Raw genomic sequence first — 17,800 nt, forward strand, 5'->3', positions numbered from 1 at the left:
TATTCCATTAAGCCAGTATTATCTTGATAACAAAATCAGACAAAAACACATCAAAAAAGTTACAGGCCAATATACCTGATTAATATTGATGCAAAAATCCTCTCCCTGATTAATATTGATGCAAAAGTCCTCAACAAAATAGTAGCAAACCAAATTCAAAAAAACAAATTAAAAAGATTATTGATCATGACCAAATGAGATTTATACCTGTGATGCAAGGATGGTTGGGCATATGCAAATCAATCAATGCGATACTTAATACCAGCAGAATTAAGGACAAAACCTATGTGATCATTTCAATGATGCTGTAAAAGTATTTGATAAAATTTAACATCACTTCATGAAAAAACTCTAAAAAAAATTCTGGGCATAAAAGAAATATACCTCAACATAATAAAAGCCATATATGACAGAGCCACAGCTAGTATGATGCTAAGTGGGAATAAACTGACAGCTTTTACTCTAAGATCTGGAACTCGCCAAGAATTCCTACTTTCACTACTGTTATCCAACATAGTACTGCAAGTCCTAGCTAGAACAATTAAGCAAAAGAAAGTAACATTGGGCATCCAAATTGGAACAAATAAGTGAAATTTTTCTTGTTTTCAGATGATATAATCTTATATTTGAAAAAAACTAAAGACTCCACAAAAAACTATTAGAACTCATAAACAAATTCAGTGAAGTTACAGTATAAAATAGCAACATACAAAAATCATCAGTGCTTCTGTCAACAGCAAACAATCTGAGAAACAAATTAAAAAAGTAATCTCATTTACAATAGTCACAAATAAAGTAAAATACCTAGGAAATATCTTAACCAAGAGAGTGAAATATATCTACAATAAAAACTATAAAACATTGATAATATAATTTGAAGAGAGCTCATAAAAAACTGTAAAGATATTCCATGTTCACAGATTGGAAGCAATCTAAAGACTCAATGCAATCCCCATCAAAATACAAATGATGTTTCTCACAGAAATAGAAAAACAATCCTAAAATTTATATGGCACCACAACAGACCCACAGTAGCCAAGGGTATCTTAATCAAAGAGAACAAAATGGGCAGAATTACATTACCTGACTTCAAATTATACCACAGATCTATAGGAAAACAAACAAACAACAACAACAACAACAACAAAAACAGCACAGTACTGGCATAAAATACAGACGCATAGGCCAGTTAAACAAAATAGAAAGCCCAGAAACAAGTTCACACACCTAGAGTGAACTTATTTTCAAAAAAGGTGTCAAGAACACACACTGGGAAAAAGACAATCTTTTCAATCAGTGGTTCTGGGAAAACTGAATATCCATATGCAGATTTATGAAATTAGACCCTTATCCTTTGCCATATACAAAAATCAAGTCAAAATGAATTAAAGACTTAAATATAAGATGTCAAACTGTGAAACTATTAAAAGAAATCATGGGACAAACTCTCTAAGAATCGGTCTGGGTAAAAGTTTCTTGAGTATTACTCCACAAGCACAGGCAATCAAAAAAAAAAAAAAAAAAAAGATAACTGGAATCACATGAAGTTAGAAAGCTTCTGCACAGCAAATGAAGCAATCAACAAAATGAAGAAAAAACCAACAGAATTTGAAAAAAAAATGCAAATTACCTATCTGACAAAGGACTAATGACCAGAGTATATAAGAAGCTCAAACAAATCTATGGAAATAAATCTAATAATGTAATTAAAAATGAACAAAATATCTGAATAGGTATTTCTCAAAAGAAGATAAACAGGCACATGAAAAAGTGATTAAAGTCGCTCACCATCAGATAAATGCAAATCAAAACTACAGTGCGATATCATCTCGTTTAAAATGGCTTATATCCAAAAGACAGGCAATAAGAAATTCTGGCAAGGATATGGAGAAAAAGGGAACCCTCATACACTGTTGATGCAAATGTGAATTAGTACAACCTCTATGGAGAATAGTTGCGAGGTTCCTCAAAAAACTAAAAATTGAGTTACTATGTGATTCAGTAATCTCACTGCTGGGTATATACCCAAAAGAAAGGAAATCAGTATATCAAAGAGATGTCTGCACTCTCATGTTTGTTGCACTGCTCTTCACAACAGCCAAGATTCAGGAGCAACCTAAGTGGCCATCAACAAATGAATGGGTAAAGAAAGTGTGGTACTAATACACAATAGAGTACCATTCATATAATATATCATGCCAATTCTTCTCAAATTGATTCACAGGCTTAATTAAATTCTCATCAAAACTAGCAAAGACTTTTGTAGACATAGACAAACTTCTAACATTTATAAGAAAAGTTTTAGGCACTAGAATAGCCAAAACATTTTTTTTTCCCTTTTAATTACATTTATTTTAATGCTGAATTTACTCCCGTGCCATAAGTTTTTGTTTCTTCAGTTTCTTCTGGGATATCTTTTTCTTCTGGGCAACCTCCTCTTCTGATTTAGGAACAATCTGTTCCTTTTCAGTAAGGATCATCTCAATGTGGCAGGGAGAGCTCATGTATGGGTTAATCTGACCATGAGCTCTGTAGGTCCCTGCGCATCTTAGGTGCTTTGTTCACTTGGATATGCTCGATGACCAGAGAATCTACATCTAAACCCTTAAGTTCAGCATTACTCTCTGCATTTTTAAGCATGTGCAACAAAAATTCAGCACTCTTTTTGGGCCACCGACCTTGTGTCCAGCCCCATTGCCTGGCCTGGGCACACCTGCCAACTCCACCATTGTAACGTCGGAATGGTACGCACTGTTTCTGTAAAGTGACATCTTTCAGATACTTCGTGGCTTTTCGAATATGCATACCCTTGATGGCCTGGACAGTTTCACGAGTGTTCTTAAAGTGAACACGAAGATTGGAACCTCTTGATTTGCATGATTTCGTGGGGTTCTCCGGGTCAAGTGAATAGTGAACCATTTTCACAGATTACCTCAGGCCGCTTAGGGAAAGAGCGCCAAAAACATTTTTAAAAAGAACAATATAGTCAGAAGAATCACTCCACTAGACAGCAAGTACTTCTATATAGTCAGGCTAATTAAGATAGTGCAATATTGGTGGAGAAATAGTCATAAAAATCAATGAAACAGAGATATCAATGGAACAGAGTAAAAAACCCAGAAATAGATTAGTAGAAATATTCTGAACTGATTTGTGGCAATGGTTTAGAATCAACACAATGGAGAAACAGTAGACTTTTCAACAAATGGGACTGAAGCAGTTGGCCATCCATAGGCAAAACAAACAAACAAACAAAAAGTCATAAACTTTGACCTAAGTCTCACATTTTTAACCAAAAAGAACTAAAAATAGATCACACATGAATATAATACTATAAAACTTATTTTGAAAAAAATGAGGTAAACTGAAATTTTTAATGCTTAGGAGAATAGTTCTTTGACTTAATACCAAAAGTAAAATCCTATTAATAAAAGTTATATTTTATCCCATAAAAATTAAAAACACTTGTTCTGTAAAAGACTTTATGAAGAGGATGAAAAGACAAGATACAAACTGGGAGAAAATATTTGGAAATCACATATCCAACAAAGAATGATTATCTAGAGTATTTAAAAAGCCTCAAAACTCAACAATTTAAAACAAACAATCCAATTACAAAATAAGCAAGAGTCATGAAGAGATATTTCACTAAAGAGTGTGTAGAAAGCCCAAAAATAAATTATACCTTACTGTTTCTCAGAGAAGATACATTGGGTATACCCTGTTTTTTTTTTTTTTTTATTCTTAAAAATTGTTTTCTAAAGATCTAACTCTAGCATCAAGCAAATCAATTTTCCACCAGTTCCAATGGGGCCTAAAATAATTGAATGATGCGTTTTTTGTTTTTTGTTTTTTGTTTTTTTTTTTTCACTTTTAGCAGGTCTCCTGACAACAGGAAGCCCTTTAGAGTGAGGCATGAGTGCCTTTCTCAAAAGTCACTTTTACCTAAGAAAAAAGAATTACTCTATAAAGCAAAATAGCAGACCAATAGGAACAAGTTTACCTTGCTGAAAAAGAAAGTAACAAAATTCCTGGGTAAAAATGAAAATTTTAAGATGTAGAAGACATCTATTGTTTTATAGTAAACCTCCATCTCATCATATAAAGAAGCTAAAATCACCTTGTAAAATTAAATTATTTGCCAACAGCAAATACATATTTAGGTCTCTAAATATGTGTATTTTGTTTTGAAAACTGTCCACTGGCAATGACATACTCGTTAAGGTTTTCAAATAAAATAAAACTATGGAAAACATAGCTATTCAGAGTTTGAGCCACAGCTCCAGATATCGCTGTTCACTTAGTGGCAATTTATATGAATTAAAAGAATAATATCTGGGGCGGCGGGGGAATGGACCCATGGAAGATAGTTTCTCACACTCAAACTGAAAATATGTTGGAAAAATTTATATTTTTCAGCTAGGTGCGTTACATCTTCTAAATTGTGTTGAATAAAAATAAATTGTATAAAGTTTTACTTTAGCTATCATTCTAACAGTATAGTAAAATAAGGACAAATGTGTGATAGATGAAATACATCATTATAAATGAAAATATATTACTGAGCTGATGTTGAAAGATACAGGGAGGATTAAAAAACATACCCACTCAGATGTGAGCCAGATGGAATCCCCAAGCTTTAACTAAAAAAATCCTATGCCCTTGTGTTAATGATAGTTTTTCCACATTGATCTCAGAGACTCTTCCTACCTACCAACAATAGAATTCAAAACCTTGAAAGAAGATATTTGAATTAAGTGGTTCCAATGAGTAAGGGCTCTTGGATCCAAACTGCCTAAGCCCCTCAGCCTGGAAAGCTAGACAACAGCCTTTGTGAGGAGATCTCTTTACTAATAATTAACAGAAAGGACTGCAATCAAGTCAGAAAACCTCTCACAGCTCCAGTGTCACTGAAAGGGCACTTTAGCACTGTTTTACCTAGTAGACTAATGAAATGGAAATTTGTAGGTTATGAGATCAGCACTACCTTAAGTGGATCCTGTATTGTTGGGTTTACAAGAGTAGTTTTATTAGCTTTTTCTCCTTGCAATTTCCAGCTAATGTTGCACGATCAGATTAGGCTAGCAGGAAAGCACTACATTTAAAGAACCTTTGTAGGTAGAGAACTTGCTGGATTTTCTCAATAGATTGAACACAGAATATAACATCTCTGCCTAATAAAAGCCTTATTGATGCAAATGTCTACTTTCAGGGATTTCTGAAGCAGGTTTACCATGAGCAAATTTGTGAATAGAAAACTTTTGTTTTCAGTGGCTTACAACCCTTCCTTCAGTGCTCCTTTATGCCTTTTCTCAATCCCCATCAACCCACCCACCAAGAACTTAAAACTTTCATTCTGCTTTCCAGCTGTCCAGGACTTCTCATGGTCCAGTCACCTAAGCTTTCTCTTTTTACTAAACAATTTGCATTCTGGACATTTCACTGTTTCAATTGCCCCACTTCAATCGAATTTCATCTGCTCTATGTCCTCTTTCTTTCTGAACCAATCTCTACTAATTTGATAAACTTATTTGAGTACTATATAGTACTGTGATAGATGGAAGTAAAATAATTGTAATTGAACAATTACAATTTTATAGAGTTTCAATGTTTAAAACATGAAAATATTTTAAAGGAAGCAAACTAGTGTGGAAAATAGTTAGCATAAGGGCAAGCTCTTTAGTGTCCTTCAAAGCACGTATGTAAATAGCTGCCTATGTACTAACATATCACCAATAGTCATTTAAAACTATGATATTTTCAACTCCTTAATGTTTCCAAAGCAGTGATTGTCTTCAATGTCATACTTTGTTTTAATTTACAAAGTCTATAAATTAAAACTACTACTCAGATAAGAAGAAAATAGCTAAGAGATTTATAAGAACAAGGCAGATTTATAGAACATAATCATGACCAAAAAGAACAACCCATGCAGCAGTCAGATAATACTATCACTGCTTTAGGGTTTGCAGAATATGTTGATATTCATGATTTCATTTGATCATCACAGCAATCCCATGATATAAACATTTATACATATGTGTATATATTTGATTTTATGTTATCCTAATATATACAAGATTGTTGCATAATTTTGCAGATGAGGAAACAAAGCTGACAGAGGCTAACTTGTTCCAGATGCCATATGGAGGTAGTAACACAAGATTTCTGACTCATACTTTGATATTTTCTCTACTATAATTATATTCCCGGCTTCTTAAATTTTCCTAAGCCAGGTATGGACTTTTACTTGCCTTGGAAACTTTTCACTGCCAGTACTCCTTATATTAATGATAAAGAAAAACAAATAATCAGATTCACGACATTTTATTGTTCTTTTTATTTTTTTAATAAGTCATTCTCTTAGTAATAATTGTTACTGTTACAGATAATACTAATAACTCCCACATTCACACTAAACTTGATCAACAACTACAGGCCCTATAAACAGAGGCTCATTTTTTGTTGGAATCTTAGATTATCTCTCATTGTTCCCAAGTCAAAATGATTTTCCTCAAAAGACAATTACTTAACAGTGTGGCTCTTGGATTTGACTAAAATCTCTTCTTACTCTCCTTTCTTTAGCACACGTTGTTTTTATAATCAAATCTTTATTTGCATCCTGTGTCAATTGGAACCTCAAGAAAGTAGATGTTGACATGAAGCCAGTAATGTCAGAGTTTTATTTGGCACACTGCTTATGAAAGACAAAATGAGGAGGGAGTCTTTAGTCTCATCTGACACCTGTGAAATAAAAAGGGGAAGGAATATGTTTGGACAGGAGTATCATCCTATCATCATACAGAGTTGGCATCTTCATCAATCCAATAGGCAAACTCAGAGCAAAATAATTTGTTAGATAATTCCAAATTAGGTACTTCTGTCATGCTCAGTCATTGCCTGAGACTGTCTAGGAAGGACACAAACTTGTTTGTAAAGCAGAGATGAAAGCTGAAGTTGATAGCTAACTTCACTCCTTGTATATGTACAGTAAAGTATTTATTTGAGGTAGATCCAGGTGGTACTGTGGCTACCACAACTCTACAAGGTCTTCACAACTTTATTTCCCTCCTCTATCTATCACTGTGCTTTTTACGAAAGGGAGTTTGAATAAGCCCAAGAAACACCAAAAGGTGTTAATCTTAAGTTGTGAATGGAAAGTAATTATTTCAGGTGTGATAAAGGAATATTAGGGAGATTTCTTAAGATACTTGTTTTGTAGGTTAAATTAGATTCATTGGCCCTTGGAAACAATTATATGGAAACAAATATTACACCTGAAATTGAGCAGGATATGTTAAAAATACTTTACAATAATAATTGCTACTGGCATGCAATTTATGATGGGTTGGAGGTAAATAAATGAAGTTAAAATGATCACTGAGAATGCTACTTTAACAGGAATACAGTCATAAAAAATTTGAGCCTAGATAAGCATGATAAAGATGAGGGCAATCACTGATTAAGGTGGGAGATTAAAAGGGTGTACAATTAGAATCAAGGAGAGTTCAAACTCCTCCCTCACCAAAGGTGAGTGTGTACGTAAAAAAACATCACATTTCTGTTAAAATCACATAAATGTATAGAAGAAAATTTTCAAATGAAATATAATAGTAGCTGAGTCATAAAATACAAGTGTAAAATAGTTTGAATGTCCATATCAAACAGTACGATGAGAGCTCAGCTGAACTAAAATCTTTCTTGGCTCCTATAAGATACCACCCCCCACCTCATATCACCCCAAAGCAGCAGCTTCTGCTAGTGTCTTTGGAAATTACAGATCATGTATCTAAACATGTTATATAATAAAATAGTAAATGTTTAACAATATATCAAATACCATGTGTTGGTGAGTACTTCCAACATGAAAGGAAATGAGAGGTCACATATTCAATACATCAGTCATTCATACATTTCACAAATGTTTATTCAGTCCACAGTGTATGTGAGGCATTGAAGAGGATCAGAGAGGGGTGATGCTCTGCCACCTAAGTAAGTTACTCTTTAGCAAGAAAGATAAGGCAAAGAAATACAAATCATGAACCTATTTCAAATATAGTCGGGGATATATAAAAATGGATAAGAACATTTGCTAAAAAGCAAAGCTGAAGGGTACCTAAAGTTTTTCTAAATTTTCAGATATTACCATATGTCAATAAAGTATATACCTTGTTTCAATATTAACAATAAATTTACATAAATATATTCACATATACTGCTATTTTTGTGTAATATAAGGATGCTAATTGTACTACAGCTAAAAGTACAAATTCAATAGGATGGGATAACATCTTAAATTTCAGTCATTAGTGGGCTTCATTTTTCTGTGTTTGTTTTAATTTGTTATAATTTATTTAAAATTTTCACTATTTCTGACTTACAGCTGTAAGCCCTTCATCTCTCCTTGTCTTTACTCTATAGAATGACTGATTCTCCTCTATGCAAAGCATTCCCCTGCCTCTTATTTACTTGTTTCAATGATAGCCATTGTATAATCCATTACACTCCCTACTCCACCATACTCCAAAACCTGATCTAACTCTGAAGCGCTCTCCCATCTAGAGAGCTAGGTACTGGAGCCAGAACTTTATAAGCAAATTATTGAAGATTAGATGTGCATTTTAATCTTTTCCAGTCCCATCATCATCACAGACTAGAACACAGAGCTCTGCTCCTCAATTTATGGGCTATGACCGTCCCAATTTTCTACCTTTTGTGCATTGTAACACAGACACCCAAACTAGACTCCTAAAACCTCTGCCACTCATTTATCCTGTAAAATGTCCTACCCCCTTTCTCCCTCTATTACCCTCTCACTCACCTCAGAATTCCACTTCTTTAACCCACCCTCATCTCAGCTCTGATGTTAGGTCTCCCTCACACCTATCACCGAAATCCAATTTATAGAGGCATCTCTGATCTCCATCAAGGGGCAGGCAGAAACTAAGTTCTCTCAAAGAGGCCTGAAGTCTGTTCCTACTTGGCCAGACCTGCCTCACTTCAACTTACATCTAACCCAAGTCAACTTCACTTTTAATGAGCTCCTCACGGCAAGGGCATGGTGATGGGATTGATAAAGAATGAGCCAGTCTAGCTTGGTATAGTCAGAGAGAGTTGAAATTGAATCTTGCTGTCTCCAAAGAAATGACTTTCCTCTCTGGGCCTCAGTTGCCCATTCTGCAAATAGGAAGATGAAAATAACTACCTCATGGTATAATATCCTTATTTAAATATATGTATATATAAATCACCTTTTTTTTCTTTGATGTACAAATATGTGAAGGTTTGCTTCAGCTTTTTACCCATATTATGATTATGTCTTGTTTGTTTGCTTCTTGTTATTCTCAGAGTTCTTTATTCTTCTAGGTATTAAAACTTTACTGGATAAGTGTCTTATAAATATTTTCTCCCAGTCTATTGTTTGTCTTTTCATTCACTTCACAGTTGTATTTATAGAGCAAACATTTTTAATGTTTGTCGTGTGAAGATTTATCAGTTTTTTCTTTAGTCACTATTTTTGTTATTACCTATGAACTCTTAACCTCGAGTCACAAATATTTGCGCCTATATTTTCTTGTATCAGTTTTGTAGGCTTATGTTTCATATGTAGATCTATGAGCTATTATCAGTTAATTTTTGATAAGGTGTGAGGTTTTCATCAATTTTTTTTATTTTGCATATAAATGTCCAGTTGTTCCAAAACTGTTTGTCAAGAAATGTATCCTTCTTTATTAAATTTGTTTTGTACTCTTGTTAAATTCAGATAAACATATTTGTATAGATCTATTTTGGACAACATTCTGTTCAATTTAGCTTTTAGTCTATCTTTATCTACTACCATGCTGCTTTGAAGAGTGTAGCTTTACAGTAAATCTTAAAATCAAGTAATATGAGCCCATCAACTTTTTCTTTCCTTCTACAAAAATCTTTTGATATTCCAGACTTATTTTTGTTTGCTTTTTTGTTGTTTGTTTTGTTGTAGATGTTCTTTACTAAATTGAAGGAGCTCCAGGCTATTTCAAATTCACTGGTAATTGTGGTAAGTTTTGGTGCTGGGTGTGTGTGTGTGTGTGTGTGTGTGTGTGTGTGTGTGACAAGGTCTCACTCAGTCACCAGGGCTTTAGTATAGTGGTGCAATCATATCTTTAGTATAGTGGTGCAATCATATCTTACCGCAGCCTCAAACACCTTGGAAAATCACAAACATATTGAAAATAAGCAACATGCTTCTGAATAACCAATGGGTCAAAAAAATGAGAAAAATTTTAAAATACATTGAAACAATTTAAAAGGTAGACACAACATACAGAAACATACAATTACTGTAGCTTTGTATTATATTTTGATGTCAGGTGGTATGATGCCTTCCAGATTTTTGCTCAGGATTGCTTTGACTATTCAGATCTTTTGTGGTTCCATATACACTTTAGATTTTTTTTCTATTTATTTAAAGGATGTCATTGGTATTTTGATAAGGATTGCATTAAGTCTATAATTGCTTTGTGTAGAATTATAATTTTAATAAAATTAATTTTTCTAATCCATGAGTGAAGGATATTCTTCTATTTTTGTGAAATCCTTTTTGATTTATTTCATCAATGTTATATTGATTTCCTTGCATAGGTCTTTCACACCTCTAGTTAAACTGACCCCAGGTATTATATATTCTTTGTAGCTACTGCAAGTGTGATTATTTTTTAATTTATTTTTCAGATTGCTTGCTGCTGACATATATAAATTTTACTGGTTTTGGTATGTTCATTTTGTATTGTGTAACTTTGTTGAATTTGTTTACCAGTTTTAACAGTTTTTTGGTGAAGTGTTCAGGATTTTCTACATATAAGATTATATCACGTGCATACAAGGCTATTTTGACATCTTCCTTTCCCATTTGAATGCCCTTTATTTCTTCCTCATGACTAATTGCTCTGGCTAGGACTTCCAGTATTGTGATGAATAAAATTAGTAAAAGTGGGCATTATTTTCTTGTTCAAAATTGTAATGGAAAGCTTTAAAGTCAGCATGGTACTGACATTAAAACAGACATGTAGACCAATGGAACAGAATAAAAATCACAGGTATAAATCTACGCATTTATAGCCAATTCATTTTGGCAAAGGCACCAGGAACATACAAGGGGAAAGAACAGTGTATTTGATAGATGCTTCTAGAAAAAGTGGATAAACATATGCAGAAGAATGAAACTAGATCATTATTTATCACTATATACAAAAATAAAAATGGATTAAAGAGCTACATCTAATAACTGAAACTATGAAACTACTAGAAGAAAATTTGGGGAAAATGTTGCAGAACATTATTCTGTCCAAAGATTTTTGTGTGTAAGACCTCAAAAGCACAGGTAGCCAAAGCAAAAATAGATAAGTGGGGTTATATCAGTCTAAAAACCTTCTGCAAGGCAAATAAAACAATCAAGAAAGTGAAGAAAAAACACAAAGAATGAGAAAAAAACATATTTGCAAACTATCCAACTGACAAAGGATTAAAAATCAGAATATATAAGGTGCTCAAATAACTTAACAGAAAAAAATCAAATAATCCAATTTTAAAATGGGCAAAAAATCTGAATAAACATGTCTCAAAAGAATACATAAATATGGCTGACAGGTATATGAAAAACTGTTCAACAACTCTAATCATCAGAAAAATGCAAATCAAACCACAGTGAGGTATCATCTCACTCCAGTTCGAATAAATTTTATCAAGAATACAGGGAATAACTGCTGCTGGCATGTATGTGGGTAAAGGAGAACTCTCCTACACTATTTGTGTGAATGTAAATTATTACAGTCACTATGGAAAAAAGTGTACAGGTGTCTCAAAAAAGTAAAAATAAACCTACCATATGTTCCAGCAATTCTACTCCTGAGTATAGATCCAATGAAAGAGAATCAATACATACAAAATATATTTGCATTTCTACATTTATTGCAGCACTACTGACAATAGCCAAAATATGAAATCAACCTACATGTGTATCAGTGGATAAGTTAATATAGAAAATATGGCATATATAGAAAATGTAATATTATTCAGCTATAAAAGGAAATACAGTTCTGTGACTTGAAACAACATGGATGAAACTGGAGGTCATTAAGTGAAACAAAGTACAGAAATACAAAAATCTCATATTCAGTGGCCTTCATATGTGGAACATTAAAAAGTCAATCTCATGACAGCCCAGAGGAGACTACGTTTTATAAGAGACCAGGAAGTATAAGTGGAGGAGGGGAAGAGAAGTCAATTACTGGGGACAAATATGTTGTTAGCTGGAAGAAATAAGGCCTGATGTTTGGTAGATTGGTAAAGTGACTATTGTGAAAATTAATTGATTGCAGATTTCAAAATAGCTAAAAGAGAATCATTCAAATGTTACTAACTTAAAGAAAAAATAAATATTTGATTTGATGGATATCCAAATTATCCTGATTACTTTAATTTGTTTATTGAATACATAAAATTATCACATGTACCCCTGAAATACGTATATCTAATAAGTAGCAATAAAAGTAAGTAAAACTAAACAAAATTTTAAAAATTTATGGGATACAGCTAAAGTAGTGCTTAAGGGAAAACAAACATATTCATTTAAACAGTTATAGCTTGCTCTAACAATAAAGACAGATATCAAATAATAAACTATAATTTTCATTCAAACACAGTGAAAAATAAACAAATACTAAACCCAAAGCAAACAGAAGGAAGAAAACAATGAAGACTATAGTCAGAATAAATTAAATATCTACTAGAAAAACAATAAAGGAAATTAATAAAACCAAAATTTTATTCTCAGTAATAATTAATAAAGCAACAAAACTTTAATAGACTGTCCAGGAAATAAAAGAGAAAAGCAATATTACTAAAATCTAGAGCAAAATAGTTAGCATCACTACCAATTGTACAGTCCAAAAGGATTATAACTGAGTACCATAAACAGCTGTATGACAAATTAGATAACTTTCAGGGAATTGACAAATCTCTACAAAGAAACAAAAATAATGAAACTTGCCAAGGAGAAGCATAATATCAAGAAGATCTACACTAAATAAAGAGATTTAATTAGTAATTTAAAAAACTACACATGAAGGCTCAGATACCTTTACTGTTGAATTCTACCAAATGTTGAAGGAATAACTAATATCAACTCTTCACAATCTCTTCAAAGAAATAGAAAACACCTCCCAACTTATTTTATGAGATGAATATCTGTGACATCAAATCCAGATAAAGATATCATAAGATAACTAGAGAATCTATCTTCTGAATATAGATGTTGATATTGCAGAAAAAACATTAGCAAACTGAATCAAGCAGCAGGTTAAAAACATTAAACACCATGATTAAGTGATATTAATCCAAGAAGCATAAGGTTTGTTTAACACAAAAATTAAGTATTGTAATTATCAATATTAACGGAATTGAAGATAATATCTGCATTTTTATAACAGAGACAAAAAAAGGCATTTGACAATGTGCCACACCATTTTATATTAAAACTCAACACACTCAGAATATAAGGGAACTTTCTTAAACTGATAATGTACATATAAAAAAATCTCACAGCTAGTAGAATTGTTGATAACTGATACCCTAATATCTAAAACTAGAAAATGATAAGTGCTTTACCCACATATATTTCACATTGTACTGGATATTCTAACCAGAGTAATTAGACAAGAAATTAAATAAACAATATCTCTATATTTTAAAGGAAGAAATAAAATTCTTTTTGTTTTAAGATCACATGAACTTATATACTAGAAACTGTATAGCATCTACAAAAAACAGATTTAATAATGAATTAAGCAAAGTTGCAGGATACAAATTAACACATAAAATTCAGTTGTGTATTCACAAATGAATATGTATAATCTGGAAAAGAAATCAAAGAGAACATAATAGTTAGAAATGAGTGTATAGGGTGGTGACAAGATGGATGAATAGGAACAGCTCCAGCCTCCAGCTCCCAGCGTGACTGACACAGAAGATGGGTGATTTCTGCATTTCCAACTGAGGTACGAGGTTCATCTCACTGGGGTGTGTCAGACAGCAAGTGCAGGACAGTGGGTGCAGCCCAACAAATGAGAGCCAAAGCAGGGCGAGGCATCACCTTACCTGGGAAGCGCAAAGGGGAAAGCAATTCCCTTTCCTAGACAAGGAAAACCGTGACACAGAACACCTGGAAAATCGGGTCACTCCCACCCTAATACTGTAGTCACTCCCACCCTAATACTGTACTTTACCAAGGGTCTTAGCAAATGGCACACAGGAGATTATATCCCGCACCTGGCTCAGAGGGTCCCAGGGCCATGGAACTTCCCTCATTCCTAGCACAGCAGTCTGAGATCTAACTGCAAGGCAGCAGCAATGTTGGGGTAGGGGTGCCTGCAATTGTTGAGGTTTAAGTAGGTAAACAAAGTGGCCGAGAAGCTCGAATTGGGTGGAGCCCACCACAGCTTAAGGAGGCCTGCTTGCCTCTGTAGACTCCACCTCTGGGGTCAGGGCATAGTCAAACAAAAGACAGCAGAAATCTCTGCGGATGTAAATGTCCCTGTCTGACAGCTTTGAAGATAGTAGTGGTTCTCCCAGCATGGAGTTTGAGATCTGAGAATGGACAGACTGCCTGCTCAAGTGGGTCCCTGACCCCTGAGTAGTCTAACTGGGAGACATCATCCCCCACTAGGGGCAGACTGACACCTCACACCTCACACAGCTGAGTATACCTCTGAGATGAAGTTTCCAGAGGAATGATTAGATAGCAGCATTTTCTGTTCAGCAATATTCACTCTTCTGCAGCCTCAGCTGCTGATACCCAGGCAAACAGGGTCTGGAGTGGATCTCAAGCAAAATCCAACAGACCTGCAGCTGAGGGTCCTGACTGTTAGAAGGAACACTAACAAACAGAAAGGACATCCACAACAAAACCCCATCTGTATGTCACCATCACTAAAGACCAAAGGTAGATAAAACCACAAAGAAGGGGAAAAAGCAATGCAGAAAAGCTGAAAATTCAAAAAATCAGAGCACCGCTCCTTCTCCAAAGGAACACAGCTCCTAGCCAGCAATGGAACAAAGCTGGATGGAGAATGACTTTGAAAAGTTGAGAAAAGAAGGGTTCAGATGACCAAGCTTATCCGAGCTAAAAGGGGAAGTAAGAACCCAGCGCAAAGAAACTAAAAACCTTAAAAAAAAGATTTGACAAATGGCTAACTAGAATAACCAATGCAGAAAAGTCCTTAAATGAACTGATAGAGATGAAAACCATGACACAAGAACTATGTGACAAATGCGTAAGCTTCAGTAACTGACTCAATCAATTGGAAGAAAGGGTATCAGCGATTGAAGATCAAATGAATGAAATGAAGGGAGAAGAGAAGTTTAGACAAAAAAGAGTAAAGAAAAATGAACAAAGCATCCAAGAAATATGGGACTATGTGAAAAGACCAAATCTATGTTTGATTGGTGTACCTGAAAGTGATAGGGAGAATGGAACCAAGTTGAAAAACACACTGCAGGATATTATCCAGGAGAACTTCCACAACCTAGTAAGGCAGGCCAACATTCAAATTCAGGAAATACAGAGAACACAACAAAGATACTCCTCGAGAAGAGCAACTCCAAGACACGTAATTGTCAGATTCACCAAAGTTGAAATGAAGGAAAAAATGTTAAGGGCAGCCAGAGAGGAACGTCGGGTTACCCACAAAGGGAAGCCCATCAGACTAACAGCAGATCTCTCGGCAGAAACTCTCCAAGCCAGAAGAGACTGGGGGCCAATATTCAACTTTCTTAAAGAAAAGAATTTTCAACCCAGAATTTCATATCTAGCCAAACTAAGTTTCATATGTGAAGGAGAAATAAAATCCTTTAAAGACAAGCAAATGCTGAGAGATTTTGTCACCACCAGGCCTGCCCTACAAGAGATCCTGAAGGAAGCACTAAACATGGAAAGGTACAACCAGTACCAAACACTGCAAAAACATGCCAAAATGTAAAGAACATCGATGCTAGGAAGAAACTGCATCAACTAATGAGAAAAACAATCAGCTAACATCATAATGACAGGATCAAGTTCACACATAACATTAACCTTAAATGTAAATGTGCTAAATACTCCAATTAAAGGGCACAGACTGGCAAATTGGATAAATATTCAAGATCCATCAGTTTGCAGTATTCAGGAGACACATCTCATGTGTAGAGACACACATAGGCTCAAAATAAAAGGATGGAGGAAGATCTACCAAGCAAATGGAAAACAAAAACTGCAGGGGTTGCAATCCTAGTCTCTGATAAAACAGATTTTAAACATCAAAGATCAAAAGAGACAAAGAAAGCCATTACATAATGGTAAAGGGATCAATTCAACAGGAAGAGCTAACTATCCTAAATATATATGCATCCAAAACAGGAACACACAATCCATAAAGCAAGTCCTTAGAGACTTACAAAGAGACTTAGACTCCAACACAATAATAATGGGAGACTTCAACACCCCACTGTCAACATTAGACAGATCAACGAGACAGAAAGTTAACAAGGATATCCAGGAATTGAACTCATCTCTGCACCAAGCAGACCTAATAGACATCTACAGAACTCTCCACCCCAAATCAACAGAACATACATTCTTCTCAACACCACATTGCACTTATTCCAAAATTGACCACATAGTTGGAAATAAAGCACTCCTCAACAAATGTAAAAGGACAGAAATTATAACAAACTGTCTCTCAGACCACAGTGCAATCAAACTAGAACCCAGGATTTAGAAACTCGCTCAAACCGCTCAACTACATGGAAACTGAACAACCTGCTCCTGAATGACTACTGGGTATATAATGAAATGAAGGCAGAAATAAAGATGTTCTTTGAAATCAATGAGAACAAAGATACAACATACCAGAATATCTGGGACATATTTAAAGCAATGTGTAGAGGCAAATTTATAGCACTAAATCCCCACAAGAGAAAGCTGGAAAGATCTAAAATTGACATCCTAACATCACAATGAAAAGAACTAGAGAAGCAAGAGTAAACACATTCGAAAGCTAGCAGAAGGCAAGAAATAACTAAGATCAGAGCAGAACTGAAGGAGATAGAGACACAAAAAACCTTTCAAAAAATCAGTGAATCCAGGAGCTGGTTTTTTGAAAAGTTCAACAAAATGGATAGACCACTAGCAAGACTAATAAAGAAGAAAAGAGAGAAAAATAAAAAAGACTCAATAAAAAATGATAAAGGGGATATCACCACTGACCCCACAGAAATACAAACTACCTTCACAAAATACTATTAATACCTCTATGCTAATAAACTAGAAAGTCTAGAAAAAATGGATAAATTTCTGGACACATACACTATCCCAAGACTAAACCAGAAAGAAGTTGAATCTCTGAATAGACCAATAACAGTCTCTGAAATGGAGGCATTCATTAATAGCCTACCAACCAAAAAAAGTCCAGGACCAGATGGATTCACAGCTAAATTCTACCAGAGGTACAAAGTGGAGTTGGTACCATTCCTTCTGAAAATATTCTAATAAATAGAAAAAGAGGGAATTCTCCCCAACTCATTTTATGAGGCCAACATCATCCTGATTCTAAAGCCTGGAAGAGACACAATTAAAAAAAAAAGAGAATTTTCTACCAATATCCCTGATAAACATTGATGCAAAAATCCTCAATAAAATACTGGCAAACTGAATCCAGCAGCACATCAAAAAGCTTATTCACCATGATCAAGTGGGCTTCATCCCTGGGATGCAAGGCTGATTCAA

General features: G+C 34.4%; 1 pseudogene; it reads right to left on the reverse strand.

The window, feature by feature from the left end:
* Positions 1–2,325: 2,325 nt before the first annotated feature.
* On the reverse strand, positions 2,326–2,952 carry LOC103232268 (large ribosomal subunit protein uL22 pseudogene; annotated as a pseudogene).
* Positions 2,953–17,800: the final 14,848 nt, after the last annotated feature.

Source organism: Chlorocebus sabaeus, chromosome X, assembly GCF_047675955.1.
Source record: "Chlorocebus sabaeus isolate Y175 chromosome X, mChlSab1.0.hap1, whole genome shotgun sequence".
In the NCBI taxonomy this organism is placed as follows: domain Eukaryota; kingdom Metazoa; phylum Chordata; class Mammalia; order Primates; family Cercopithecidae; genus Chlorocebus; species Chlorocebus sabaeus.